Here is a 15690-nt window from a genome sequence, read left to right on the forward strand (position 1 = left end):
TCTTTATTGTAGATGTATTTTGTTGCCATAGATGACTGTTTTCAATATCTTGTGAGAGTCAAAAGACATGACATCATTAAAATCCTCTAGTGAAGAGTGAGTGACCTAAAGGAAGGTTGGGTTCTCAATAAGAGACCAATTTTGTAGATAAAAGAAAGCCTGTATTGACTTGTTTCCTGCTACTTGACCAGTGCACCATGCTTTGGCAGCCCTTCCTACCTTTATCTCTGGGGATGGTTGAAATTCCATGGATACAGGATTGGTTGATACTTTTCCCAGTCTGTGGGCTACCTTTAGACAGTATCCTTTGCCTTAAAGAATCTTAAAGAAGTTTCATGTGTTCCTATTAATCTTGATCCTAGTGTCTATGCTATTGGTGTTGTGTTCAAGTTGTTTCCTGTGCCAATGTTTTCAAGAGGGACGATAACTGAAATATATAAAGACCACAAGAAAGTAGGCATCAGCAAAACAGATAATCTAGTTTCAAAATGGACTACAGACCTAAACAGACAATTTTAAACAAAGGAATCTCAAAGCCAAGAAGCATTGAAGAAATGTTAAACATCCTTAGCCTGGGGGGGGGGGTGCAAATCAAAATCACTTTGAGATGCCATCTTACACCCATCAGAATGGCTAAGACCACCCCTCAATCAACTGCTCATGCTGGTGAGAATGTTGAGCAAGGCAAACACTCCTCCATTGCTGGTGAGAGTGCAACCTGTACAGACACTTTCTCAGAAAATTGGTAATTAATCTACCTCACAATCCAATGATACCACCCTTAGGCATATACCCAAAGGATGCTCCATCCTATCACAAGGACACTTGATTAACCATATTCGTAGCTGCTTTATTTATAATAGTCAGAAACTCAAAACAACCTAGATGCCTCTCACCTGAAGGATAGAGAAATTATGGCACAGTTTCTCAATGGAGTATTATTCAGCTGTTAAATGGATGTTAGCTGTAAACTAAGAGACAATGCTATGGTCAACAGACACAGAGAAGCTAAGTAACAAGGAGTGCTTAAGAAGTATCTCCCTGGGAAAGGGAAATAGAATAGATTTTGAGGGTGTACTGGAAATGGGTAATGCTGAGAACAAGAGGGATCAGGTTAAGGGGAGAAAGAAAAATATTGAGAGAAATGCTGGAATGGGGTGATATATTGGGGGTGAGGTGGAAACCTAATTCACTAGAAACTCCATGGAATCTAACAGAATAACCCTGGCAAAGACTCCTACTTGTGGGGGACATGAACCAGCCATCTTTTATAACCAGGCAAGGCCGCCAGTGGAGGGGCTGGGACAAGATCCCAGCCACAAAACTTGCAACCTACAGTTTCTCCTGCTGCAGACTGTTCTGGGACCAGATCCTAAGAGAAGAGTCATCAAAAAGACTGGAGAGCCTTCTTCCAGCAACTGATGGAAGTGCCCCACAGCCAAACACAAGGCAGAACTCTGGGAGTCCTTTAAAGAACTGGGAGGAAGCTTCTTAGAACAAGTGAGGTCAGAAGCACACTAGGAGAACACAGAACACAGAATTGACTGACGTTGACTCATGAGGGTTCCAGGAGATCAGTAAACATGTAGAGGTCTCCCACAGGTCTTCTGCATACATATCATGGCTAAGTAGCTTGGTGTTTATGTGGCAGTCCTAAGAATGAAGATAGGAAGATATTCTGACTCTCTTGCCTGCCAGTGGGACCATTTTCCCCTGCTTGGTTACCTCTTACAGTCTTGATGTAATGGTATGTGCCAGATCTTACTGTAGCTTGTTATGCCATGTTTGATAGTCACAGAATCTGGGGGAATCTGAGGGGATGGGTGGATCTGGGGGGAAGGGGAGTGGGACAGAAAGACTGAGGGGAAAGGAGAGAGGGAAACTGCAGTTGGGAGGTAATATATGCAAGAAGAATAAAAATAAAAACAAGGAAAGAAATCCTGTGGATGTGCTTTGTCAAAGAAGCAAATTCTCTTTTTTTATGAAGCTTATTCCAGGTACCAGAAAACACTCGGCTCAAATTATAAATGGTACAAGTAGCTGGAAGCAAGAGGAGTGCACACCTCCCAAATCCATCCACATAAATGTGTTTTAATGTAGCATGGTACTGATAATGGCATCTGCACCATAGACTGAGACATCTGCTCTACTTATGTTATCTATGTCTTTAGACTTAAGCTGGACCATGGATTTCAGTCATTACTCCTCTAGTCCTGTGATGTGTTCCTTCTCATTTTTTCATCAGTACAGCTCATCCCCTTGCCTCCCCTCATGCATATTAAGGTGATACAGGCCTCTGTGTCCCATTCTGCTTTTTGTCTTTGTGGGACCTCTGTGCCTGCCTCCATGTCTTATCAAATATCCATTAATTAATTTGGTAGAAGAATTCTTCCCACCACAATCTACACTTCCACATCTAATCATTCTTTTAAATTAAGATATACTAACTAAGTTATTCATTACATTCTGGAGGAACTCGGGTATCTTTAGCAATAAACACTTACATTTCATCCCTAGATAGCAGCCAGGGATAAAAGCAATTCAGCAATAGCCTATAATGCTCTGAGAGTCAGGGTTAGACAACTCAGACCACGAAGAGCTTTTATGTTTCGTTTTGGTTTTTTTGCTAGATACACACACACACACAATCAACAATTAAAACAAAAGAGGCCACAATATTAAATGAGGGTGGGGACAGGGTACATGTACATAGGAAGGGTTAGAAAGAAGAACAGTAAATGGGAGAATAATGTAATTACATTTAAGCTCAAAAAATTTTTCAAGAGACTCTCATAGATGTGTCACAAGCATATTCACTCAAAATTAGTCACTCTGAATTGTAGGATTTACATCTCCATCCTATGCATCTAAGAGACACAGATGTAATTCAAACTTAAAGTGGGTCTAGTATTTACATCTTTTGATCTACTATTACTGTACAGTTGACACTGGAGTCTGGAAAAATGGTTCCATGTTTCATGATAATTTAATAATAAAAACATCTATTACATAATTTCTCAAATTCTTTCACTTGTAGTCACATTTCACAAATATCAGAAAATCTACTTGGGTACTGTTGTATCTTATTCAAAGTTAGCTTTGCTAATAATGTTCAGGAAAGAGTGTGAGTGTAGGGTGTTAGAAATTTAATATTGCCAACAGCAAGAAAAGAATTTTTAGGCTTTATCCTTTTAAATAGTTCCCTACGAAGAAACAAGCTACAAATGCTTCCTCTTTGCTTTTACTAATCATCTCCTTTCACTATATTGAAAATTACATATAGCCTATAAAATGATGAGGAGGTCTAACACCCTTATAGTATTTCCTAAGTCATTTTCATTCATTCTTTTATTGATTCATATACTTGAGAAACCACTGGAAGTCATAGAATATTACAACATTCACTCTTTTTATTAGTTTTAGTACCTTATGAATAATTAACTGACAATTTTCAGGCAAGATGTGGTGTTTCTAAATTTTTGCAGATGAAATTACTCAGAAGGATAAGAGTAAGAACGAGCCTGCTGTGAAGAGCTGGCACAGATATATAGAGTAGATGAACTTCATGGCATGGCAAGGAACCATCTTGTAAAGAATGTTCTCCTTTAATGGAACTCTGGTCAAATTTCTTGCATCAACTTTGAACCTAACAACAGAGACAAATCTGTTTCTTTGTAAAAGTTAAATTGTATGTTTCCTTATTGACTTCACAATTTTATACTTACTTCAAGGATCTTTTTTCTTTAATACTAAAATCCAATAATTAAATGTTTACTATCTTTATGCTGTGTTCAAGGAAATACATTCCAAACAATCACTGTTACAATTTATGTACAAAATATCTCTTCAAGGACCACGTGTGAGTTAAAGGCAGTGTGGTCAGCCCTAGGGAACTAACTGGATGATGAGCACTGGATAAGCCCAATTTTGGATGCTTACCTGAATAGACTACTGAAGAATAGAAAGTGTATCCTAATTAGGGAAGCAGACCACGAAGACAGGTATATCTTACCTCTGGTACCTCCTCTTCTTCTCCCTCCTAATAAAACAGAACATGACTGCAGGGAGAGGATAAACTCAAAACTGAAGGAGTAAAGCAGATGAATACATCCAAGGACCACGAAACAAGATTGAATAGTAAGATCCTTGAAGAAGATGTGGAAGGCAGTGTTCAGTATATAAAGCCAAGTAAAGAAATCAGCAGGTAGAACAGCTCTGTGCCCAAGAAAGAGACAGACATTCTGGATATCTGTTCTCATCAGTAGAAAGATTTTATTTCTAGGACACAGGGATGATAAGTAGACAACATCATACTTTGAGACAATGTGTCCTCAAATTCTCCAATTCCATTTTTTCCACTATTCACCAAACACTCTCTAGTTACCAAAGTATATTTCCATAGCTCACATTATTTTATCCCTGAAAGACAACAGAATAAAAATATTGTAAGCATAGAAAGAAAACTACAAATTTCACATTATGAATTCTTGTTTGTATACAAATGCCTTTTAAATTTGCAGACTTTGGGTCAACCTACTCTATTAAATTGAATCCAGGTGTCCTGGCCAAAAGCAATCTAGTGTGTGGGCTACTCTGACCCCTCCTTATACCGTGAAGAAAATCTATCCTTGGCAATGTTATTGAAATGAGAGGATGCATATTCATCTCATTACTCAAAATAAAGAAATGTTCTGCATTTCTATGCTGTCATTCTGTGTCCCTTCTAATCTTAGAAGTGAAAACATTGGGTCTAAAACTCTTCGCATTTGGAATCCATTTGAGTTGCTTTACCAAGTCGCTGGAAAGATTTACTTTTCTTTCTATGCCTAAAATGCTCAAGTCAAGCCAGTTACTTTCCCTGCACACAAAGCAAATCGCTGTCCAGGTGGCTGAAAAAGTTGTGTACAGAGACGACCTAGCCCCTGACATCCACTCCCTGTGCCTTTCTTTGTTTGGTGACGGAACGCACTGGTCTCCCTGTGTTCCTTGTAGGTAACTGAGACCATTACTAAATGTGACCAGTGACATATAAGCAGAACTGTTGGGAGATAGTTTCCAGATACTTTACGGAAAATAATGTTGGAGATTGTTTTCTTTCCTAGAACTCCTGAAACAGAATGTGGAACAAGTCTCTGAGAGGCCCACTTGACCTGTAGGACTGACAGGGCAGAAAGCTGCATTCTCTGCTGGAATTACACGCTCCATACCGCAAGCATCAAACTATGCCACAACTGTCAACCCAAAGCAAAGAAGATGGATTTGTTTATTTTTAAGAGAAACCAGTTTACAGTCCTTATTCTGACCATAACAAAATCAAGGACATGCAATAAATATTAAGCAACAATATGTAAGTTGTACTAATAACTAAAGGTAATTTTTTGTTTATTTTTGTGATTGTGTTTTAATTACATTTCACTCTTCCCTTTCTACCCTCCAAACCGTCTTATATAATATATATACTTATATACTTATATCTTATATACTTATATCTTATATACTGCAAACTTATGACCTCTTTTTTCATCAATTGTTATTGGATGAATATATGTATTTTATATGTCTAGATTCCCAAATATAACCTACTGCATCCATATAATGTTACTTGTTTATATGTTTTCAGGGATGGCCATTTGACACCAGAGCCCAACTTCTGTGTTCTTCCTAGGAGAAAACCACCTGTCCTGCTCCCAGTCTTCCTCAGTTCTTATCATTCTTTGTCTAGGGTTCAGGATATGTTGGCTATCCTCAGAAAATTTGGCATGTTTGTTGGCCTCCTACTTTTAGCTTATGTTTGAGTCGTCATATTGCTTTTGAATAAATATAAGTATGTTTATTAACTATAAATATGGTATCCTAGAGTTCAGGCTCTGTGCAGATCAGATCTATGTTCTTGTTCCCACCTCTCACTGCCTTTACATTATTATAAAAGGGAGTTGTCTAGTTATGTGCTAAAGCACTAGAAAATCATAAGAAAACAAGGCTGTGAGTTTCATCATTTTATTTTCTTCTGTAGGTCTACCATGTGCTATTTATTTCCAGGAAAAAAATGGTATTCAAGCAATAGGAAGAAACTTCATCTAATAAGAACAAATAAAGCTAAGAAGATGTCCAAACTGGGACTCAGGAAATGCATCCTTTGGCCTGAAGAGTTAATTTTAAATTATAGGAAAATAACAAAACACAAACTAATGAGGTTCAGCTAATGAGGTTAGGTTTCTTTTATGGAAAATCAAAGACTGATAGGAAAACTACAGAAATGGTAGAGTTACAACAATTTCTGGACTAGTATAGATCATTGGAACAAACTGAAGATTGTCTAGTATTATTCAAATATAAATTGCAAAAAACAAGTCTGGCAGCCAGTCTATGGTCCCAAAGTCCACCACTTTCTACTTTACCACACAATCACTGTAAAATTATATGAAAAATATGGAGTTGACAGAAGAACACTTAAGGTTTTAAACATGACTGTATTAACAGCCTAGATGTGAGAACTATCTTGGCTGAATTCCTTCTAAAAATAGAAGAAGATAGCTTGTTGAATTGATGAACTTTTTTTCTTATGGATACTTTATTCGTTGGATCCTGATTTTTTTTTAACATAAAAGCATTGTGCTATGAAAAAAACACAAAGAGTAAAAGGAAATTAAAGCCAAATAAAAATAATCAATGCTTATTAAATATTCTATGTCCAACATCATAAATCTCAAAGCCATTTAAAAAGTAATTGCCACATTGCAGAGAGGCTGTGGATTTGAAATGTAAAGTGCAGAGAAATTTCCTTTGAATCCCTTCTCGCTCTCCCTACCACAAGGTAGTGCTGGATGTTTAGCTTCAGTTCTAAAATTAAAATGGAAAATCCAAAAAACACTGATTCAACACTCTAGGACAATGGCTTCCTTCAGCCTGCATCGCATGAATAAGCTTTGCCATGTTTAAAGCGGAGCTCTTCTATGAATGAAACTGGAGGGTGGGTGGAATTCCGACAAGGCAATCAACTCCTTTTCAGCTGTGACATCACTCATATCAAGTGAATTTCCTCCCGGTGCTGAGTAAACATAAATAACTGAGAATGTCAATGAGCTCATTGAGTGAGCGTGATTTAAAGTAATGAAGTAATCCTTGATTATAATATTGATTATAAACAAAATTTGTAATGTATGTTAGCAAGGAGAAGATACTTCAGACTATTTTTTCCTTGCCCTCAGATAAACAGAACTTGGGTTTTGCCTGAATCATTTAACCCTTTACTTAGAACAAACCAACCAACAAAACCTCTAAATAATGTATTATTTACATTATTCCATTTCCATCTGGTAGACATGAGTTTAAGTTCCTACTTCCCATGGAACTACACAGTGCCTGAAGAGTTCATGGAAGGATTTTCCTTTTGTCAAGGATGGAGATTATAGCATGAATTAAAAGAAAATTTCTATAGGTTAAAAGAATCCTATATATTTGAAGCTAGAGAGTACAGTTAACTCAGAGGATGACCTGATGCATTTTAAAATAATACCCTGCAGGCAGGAGAGACTGTTCTTCAGGAGTATCTGAGGTCACTTCCCAGCATTTTTCTCAGAGCTCACAACCACCTAAGACTCCACTTTGATGGAATCCAACACCTTTGCTGACCTCCAAGGGTCATGAGCATGCACGTGGTATACAGATGTATATGCAGGCAAAACACCCATGCACACAATTAAAAACAAAGACATCTTTGAGAAGATAATATTTTCGTATTTGTATCTTTAGCTAATGAAATCAAAGTGGAGTGCTCGCTGTGAGTGGACATGTCTGGCACACACTAATATTTATATCAAGTACCTGGATAGAAAAAAGCTGGAAAAGAGCTTGCAAATATCCTCCACCTTACCAGGAAATGATTACACACTTGGGTGGGCTATGTGTGCTTTCCATTTATTCTTACAACCTTGCTGTAACTTTTATCGCAGTAAGAATTACATAAAACATCTACTTGTCTCCTTTTGTGCAGCAGGGACTATGCTAAGTGCATTAGCTCAATCTTTAAAGCATGGATTTTTTTCCCTATCTACCCCATTTTACCATTTAAAAAAAAAAGTTCTGTAATTTGCCACAGTCCACTGCTGTGCTGGGCCATCCTCAGGGCTCAGGAGTCTGCCTTCTGTCAATATTTCATTATCCACCCTTTACAGGTGACTTGGTGACTCAGGCAGGAAGTACCTGTGACCAGAGTCAGTGTGTGAACTGTTCAGAGAATTTGAAAATGGTACAGATGTTTATGAGGCTGGTAACTGCATGAGTGTGGGAAAGTTGTCTCTTCCTAAACCTGTATTTCTCCTTTGTAGTCACAAGATGAGTGTTCTATGGTATAAAGACAGCATGTATTTTTGCTATGAAAAATGTCTTCACTGCTTTCTGGATGCAAATGTAGCATTAAAATTACTAAAATACAAAAGCAACTTGCTTAAGAAATAAAGCTCCCGTCCCTTTTATCTATTTTTAATGGTTTGTAATTATTTTAGATAGAAATATCTATATGGCTAGCAAAGAACTGTAACTCTCCAGAATGTAAAACTGAGCTTGTGGTCTTCTGTCTGAAGACTAAGTCTCAGGTAATTTCCTTTATTCTGATCTTATGCCCCATAACTAGAGAAAAATTACTAATTTCTAACCACATGTTTTCCCTCTAGTTGCCAAGAACCTCGCAGCAAACCTAAAGCATTTAAAACAGCTCCATCATCGAGATACAAAAATAAAGACAGCAATATTTTCTTCTTTCTGCCCTTATTTGTGATGAACATATCCTGTGTATGTCTGTATCTTCTGAAATGTTTTTTGGCTGTCCACCAGGAACTCATTTCAAGAAAAAAATATAACTCTCTCATTTCAGAAAGGATATTTCCTTCGGCTTTTCTGCTAGACCCCTGTTTGAGTCTGAGCAGGTCACTAGAGGCTTAGAACATCTTGCTGACAGGATAAGGCCCCTGTCGGATGCTTATGGCTTAACTAAGTTCCAAGTGGACTTCATTTGGCAGATGCCATTCTGCAATGATGTCACAAGGTACCCAGTAGCCAGTGACCTGCAGAACATGGTTGTACTAACAGCTTTGTCCCTTTGAACCCAGAGAAATGTGGTCTTCCCAGTCTGTACAGCACAGAAAACCTGGAAGAAATGAAACTGGTTCAGAACAACTGTTTCATAAATTTCCAGGGAAAAGATTTGTTAACTTTTGAAAATGTTTCTTGGTAGAGAGAAGGGTGAGAGGAAACACTTAGTAGCTATGTCCATAGCAGGTACCTAATACTTTAAAAGAACTGTTCATGAATATTATTTTGGTTTCTTTATATATAAATGTTAATTTCCAAAACAGCAAATTAGGTTTCTTGGCCCAGATGGACCCTAGAATAAAACTATAGAAGGAATATAAGGCACAGATTTTCAAATTCCAAAGAAAAACTGGTTGTGGAAATCCAGTAACATTAGAATTCGTGAGGACATTTACAAGGACACATAGGCTGTGCCTCTTATTCCCTTTTCCCAGGAATTCTGAAGCTATATGATCATATAGAATGTCCTCAAACTTCTTCAAGTTTTCAAGTCTTCAAGTCACAAGTCTAAAGGCTTAGCGAATACTAGAGGTTTGATTGACTGCCTGATGAGGCTAAGTTATACTTTCCCATCTCTCATCACTGCAAAAAGTATCCACCCAACCATTCTATCAGCTACTCAAGATGAGACAGTTTCACTCAACATTTATCTGTTCAAAATCCCTACTTGATGTCTCACCACCCAAAAGCACTCTAGTATTAATAATAAACACAAACACACTTTAACCAAATTCTTTTCCATGTAGAGTTTATCAGTCTACAATTAATTATCCATCAATAAAAATATGACCACTGGGCAATGGGGAGGAGACAAACATATTAGTAATATTTAAAGAATTCGGGAATTTCAGGGAATGAATACTAATAAGCAATAAGCATCTAAGTGGAAAGGCAAAATCTAATTGCAAAATTTCCAAGTGAATTGTTTCATAGTCGCTTTAGGGAGAGAAGAGTTAATAGCTTGTCAACTTGAAACCATAGCATCTCTCCTGCAAATATCACCACAGAAATATCAGTGATGCTCAAAGGCTAAACAAGACAGTGTGTACAATACATGACTTCTATCAGAAACTCTGTATTTGTAGTTGAAATCACCCTAGTTACCGACTAAAAAAATTCCATTTTGAAATGTTAATGAGAAACTCTTCAGTGACTTGAACAGCATGAATTATCTAATACCATCATACTTTTGTGACTCTTTCTATGACATTTATTCAGTTTAATAATATTATCTAAAAATTAATCAAACAGTTTAGCAAGAAATTAAAATATTAAATATCATTTACCCACATAATTACTTCCTAACTATTAAATTTCATCTTTGTAATATAGTACAGAAATAAAGATAAGCAATTAGCCAGTTATCACTTTATATAACTCTTAGTTCGTGCTTATTACACTGAATAAAAGAAGTATTATTATCCTTCAAATGGAGATGCCACATATTTAAAAGCATAAACAACATTAGCTAACTCTATTTTTAAATTGGAAATACCTTTAATTCAGAAAAAAATGAGAAAAATATAAAACACCATGAATTTAAAATATTTACTTATTTAATGTGCCTGTGTGCATGGCTGTGTTTACATATATGTACTGTGTGTGTAGAGAAGCCTGGAAGGTGAGAAGAGGGGTTGAGTACCCTAGAACTTGAGTTGATAAGGTTGTGAGCCACAATGAGGGTGCTGGGAACTGAACCTGGGTTCTCTGTCTGAGCAGTAAGTGCTCCTAGCCTCTGGGGCACCACTTCAGGCTCAGGAGCATGGTTTTATTTGAGAAGCTTGAGAATCAATGTTTGATATGTTGTCAGGCATGAGTATTTTTATTGTTCAACTCCACCAATAAATTGCTATCTCTCTTGTAACTACAATATAATCACCAACATTAGAAAATGTACACCTACCTGCTGTGTGTGTGCGTTCCGTGGGTTCCACTGTGGTGTCTCAACTGTTCCACCCAGAATCTGGAAATGAGTGATCATGGCTTTAGATTTTAGACATTTCCCCATGTTTCCCTGTAGATCCACTCTCTCCCTGACTCTCAAGGCATTGACATTTTGAACTCTACTTGCTGCTGACCATTTAGTGCACCATGGGTTGTTTCTGCTGGACACTCTATCTAGAACTCAGACTTACTTGTTTGAGTCGAATTATCAGGAAGCAAGGAATACTGTTCTCAAGGCTTCACTTTTAAAACTCACTCACTGAATCTATCTTTGAAAAATATATTTTGACAATTCTTTCTAATAAGAGCAGTGCCTGGACATTAGGATTAGAATACTTCCAAAAAAAAAAAAAAAAGATAAGGAAGTTAGTATCTATAGCATGATTTTTTTTATTCCATTTATTCAGAATATCATTAAATATCATATATGTTTATATGATTATGATATATATGATTATATGATTTATATAATGTTTATATCATTAAATAGAAAAGATTGTTCATATACATATTTCACCTAATAGATATAAAATATTAACAGAAGTATCTTGTATGCTAACGAAGACGATACAGAAGTAGGGGCACAAATCATCCCAACAGAAGCCTTTGTGTGCAGAGGGCATCATGTTTTACTCAAGAAAACTGGTTCTCACGCAGCTAGCTTCAATAGGAAGGAAAAAATATTTCTCATTCACTGGTATTCTAAACATCATACACGGCGCTGCTTTTCCATTTACTTGAATAATAGCTTTGAAAAGCATTGCAAATCCCCTAGTTTGTATTTCCTACGCAAACTGTCTTAATCACAGGCAGGAGGTCTGTGAACTAACTTGATGGATCTCAGCCCTTCCTTCTCCTTCTCACTGCCCACCCCACTCACAACATCTAGAGATTTCTCTAAACAGGAGGGATAATGGAGGCCCCCTCTCTGATTGAAAGCATATTGAAGCATAATGGACTACAAGGACACATATCATGGGTGACATTGGTGAAAAATCTTGCAGCAAGAGCGTCTTTCCCACGGGAGTCATCGGTGCCTGCGGGAGGGCTGGTCATCTCTCTTCAATCCGTTCCCTCAGCAGGGATGTGCTGAGTGGAAGAGCCAAGCTGCCATATGGCATATTAAAGATCTTGCCTAATAAATCTAGCTAAGCAGGCCGTGCCTTCAAGCTGCCTCTTTCCGATATATGTATATAGTGCAGTTTATTGGTTGTTACCAACATCTGTGCTGGGTACTGAGGACAGTTCGTATCCCACACTGAAGGTGTTGGTTCTCCATTATCTGCATCATTGACTTTGAATGTTAGAAGTATATTTTCCTGATGATACATAGCTGCCTTTATGTGGTCCTGTAGAAATAAAATGTACAATGAAACATGATGCTGAGAGAAATGGAGGGGGGCTTTTAACCTTTTATTGTATTCTTGTATATGCTTGTATGGTTGAAAAAATACATGCGGTACACTCAGAGCTGAAGATGGAGAGGTAAGTAGGATCTCCAGCGAGGACTGTTAAAATAATATCCTTTCAGCACAACAGGGCTTGCTTCTGTAGCTGTCTAACACAGTGGCACACTTTTATGTGATTTCAGAAAATGAGTTTATTCATTTCAAATGCTTCTCCGGGTCATTTCTGTCAATACTAAAAAAGAAGACAAAGGGATGTAGTTGAACAACCCTGTGCAGAAAGACGACTAACTAAACCTTTTCCAAGATGGCACTTTGTCACAAAAGGAGAGGAACACTGACAAAGTTATTGCCACAGCTAAAGAGAAAAACTGTCATCTGAGACATGATTTTCCATGATGTTTCTGCAGCTATGGAAACAGAAAATTGCCCAAGAAAGGAGGACATGAATTGCTGATTAGCTTCATGCTGCTTCTGGTAGCACTCTGCAGTTGCCGTGGGCAGCTCTGAGAGGTGACAAGTACAGTACCCACTTTGTTAATCTATCCCTGATTATTTTTTTTTAATAAAACACATGATCTCTTATTTCTCTGTTTGATCACCTCATTACCAAGTTAAACCAGATGTACCATAGTTGATATATATATATGTTTGTTAATTTTTCTGTTGGTTCTTATGCTTTTGTGTCCATTAATGTCATGTGGCAGCCATTACTGGCTCCATCTTGGAAGTTAGAAACATTATTTCCCTTTTATCTTTAGCATCCAAAGTAAGTCTTACTTCTGACACCCCATGACACTAATATTATCTTAAGGCATAGATTTATTCATATATTTGATGTCAAAGCAATCTTGGAAACCACAGATCTGAATGATGGTCTTAAAGAATTTACAGCTACGTCTTCAGAGCAATCAAGATATATTCAGAGGAGTAAAGCCTGTCTCTGAATGGGCTGCATTATACAAAACCATGAGTTTGGAGCTTTTGTAAGATAGTTCGCCGGTTCTACAAAGGAAGGACAGAAGGAGGGAAGGAAGAAAGGAAAGAGAGAGATGATGTCATTAAAAATACAGAAATGGAAAAGGCAATTATTTTAGAGTAAACATTTATTTACTACTTATCATGTAAAGCCACCTGCCACTGGATAGTCCTTTCCAGTGCCAAGAGCGAGTAAGATCATGTGAGTTTCCCATCCTTGGTAGTGTCAATCACCTACAGAGGCTAACTCATTTTAACCACCAGGTGGCAATGACTCACCACCGTTTATTATGTATACGTTGGCATGGCCATACTCTGTGCTCATTGCTAGAAACCTTCTGCACACTAGTGTGATCTTGGCCACTAGTGAGGGGAACCTGTCCTTACCAGAGGAGTGTCACTGTGTCTAGAAGTTACTGTAATGGCTTCTTCTCGATTCCAATGCTAAAAGTCATGGGTGGGTTTGTTTGTTTTTTTGTTTGTTTGTGTATGTGTGTGTTCTAGCCAGATAGATGTGCCAAAGTATTACTTAATAGCAGCATTAAGTGGGAAGAATGCATGTGAGTACCCTCATTTCTCTTTGCTGACAGTATTTCAGAGAGCTGCTGGAAGCCTTCACATCTATAATGTACTGCTTCACGTTGACACTCATGAATCCAGAATGGAGGACTCAAGGCTAGCTTTGCAGAGGGCTGAGAACAAGGAGTCTTTAGAAAGAGAAGAAAGGGGTATATGAAGATCAAAGAGAAAGGAAGCTGCTGTCCAAATAGCAGTATAAGGTACGGATGCGGCACAGAGATTCTGTACTCTGGCTTGCTGAGATCACATCTGGTCTTACAGTCACAGTTCTCGGGTAAGAGGGTGAGTCTCTCTGCTCTAATCCTTTTCATCTCTTCCAAAGAGGCCTTGGGCTTTAAATAAACTACTGTGTCTCAGTCACTTTGAACTAAAATGTGTACTTATGAAAACAAATCCCAGGTAAATTAGCGTATTAAATCTGCCAAATATTCCTTTTTCAAAAGATTTATTTTAGTTTATATTTACATATGTGTAGTGTGTAAGTTTCTGTGTATGTACAGGTGAGTTCAGATGTCCTGGGAAGCCAGAGGTAGCAGGATACCCTCTAGCTGGGATTCAGGCAGTTGTGGGTGCATTCCCCAGGACTGAACTCAGGCCTTGCCATAGGAGTATGTGTCCTTCCTGGCTGAGCAGTGACTCCAGCCCTGCTATGTCTTTCTCAGTCCTTAAATGTCTCACGTCATCTCCTGTCATAAACAAGAAGGTTGAGAGGACAGGGAGAAAATTAAGCCCTCGTCCACTGACTGTGCTTTTTTTGAGTCAGTGTGGTAAATAATTATGGAAATATATACAAATTCAGAAAAGAGACTACCTCAACCACACATTCAAATACCTACCCATGGAGAAAACTAAGAAACGCCATCGACTCAAACCACACTTCCAAGGCTGATTAAAACAGGTGAGGCAGCTCACCTGTATTTCCAGTATTTTCCATCACAAGCAGTTGTTTAAATGAAGTTTTATAAAAAATTGCTGTGAAATGTGACCTTACAGCATGACTGACAATACTCAGCCTCCTCCAGTCTGATTGTTTGTGTTCCTCTCTAGACTTGCCTTATCCTCCCCCCCCCCCTTATTATGAGCCACAGAGCTGCCACCGCCATCCTGGCGAGATATCTGGTAAACACTTTATGAGACGGGCGAAGCTTTTAGAATTCCTTTTGAGCTTTGTTAAATTGAACGTGTGAAAATAAAGTTGTCCGGTGTGAAGGAGAGAGAGCATTTTTTAGTCTGCTTGGAGAGATGAAATCACGCAGGGAGCGGGAGCTGGCAGGCCTGATTTAGTCACTGCCAAACCCATCAGCATTATTCATTCTGATTGATTAAAGAAAACATTCCGTTTATTTTCATAGAGAGATACAGCTACATCTGGTGAGCTGTTGTATCCCATTGCAATTCATGCGGGTTGTTTTATTGTTATTTTGCAGAATGAAGATGACTTCTACACAAATAATAAGGCGATGATAAATAACTCAACAGTGGTTTTCCTTGTTTTTTGTTGGTGTTCTTTTTTTTTATTATCTTGCCAGAGAAAAAGAGACCTAAAAAAAAATTAAAGAAAATGAAAGCTACCATACCCTAATATTGTAAGTTTGGTGTAAGATGTCTATACTACACTGCTGCAGTTATTATCAGGTTAATGATAAACTGTTCTGTCAAGCTGCTCACAGTGTTTGATGACCCTCTTATGTAT

The 15690-nt window shown here is 37.8% G+C and overlaps 1 long non-coding RNA gene across 1 annotated transcript; it reads left to right on the forward strand.

Annotated features, from left to right (window-relative positions):
• Positions 1-1573: 1573 nt before the first annotated feature.
• On the forward strand, positions 1574-15479 carry LOC110309933 (uncharacterized). The gene is made up of 4 exons (XR_002379770.1): positions 1574-1747; positions 5103-5347; positions 14009-14197; positions 15425-15479. It is a non-coding gene; the product is annotated as an uncharacterized LOC110309933 (long non-coding RNA).
• Positions 15480-15690: the final 211 nt, after the last annotated feature.

This window comes from Mus caroli, unplaced genomic scaffold, assembly GCF_978045245.1.
Source record: "Mus caroli unplaced genomic scaffold, Mus_caroli_1 scaffold_12, whole genome shotgun sequence".
Lineage (NCBI taxonomy): Eukaryota > Metazoa > Chordata > Mammalia > Rodentia > Muridae > Mus > Mus caroli.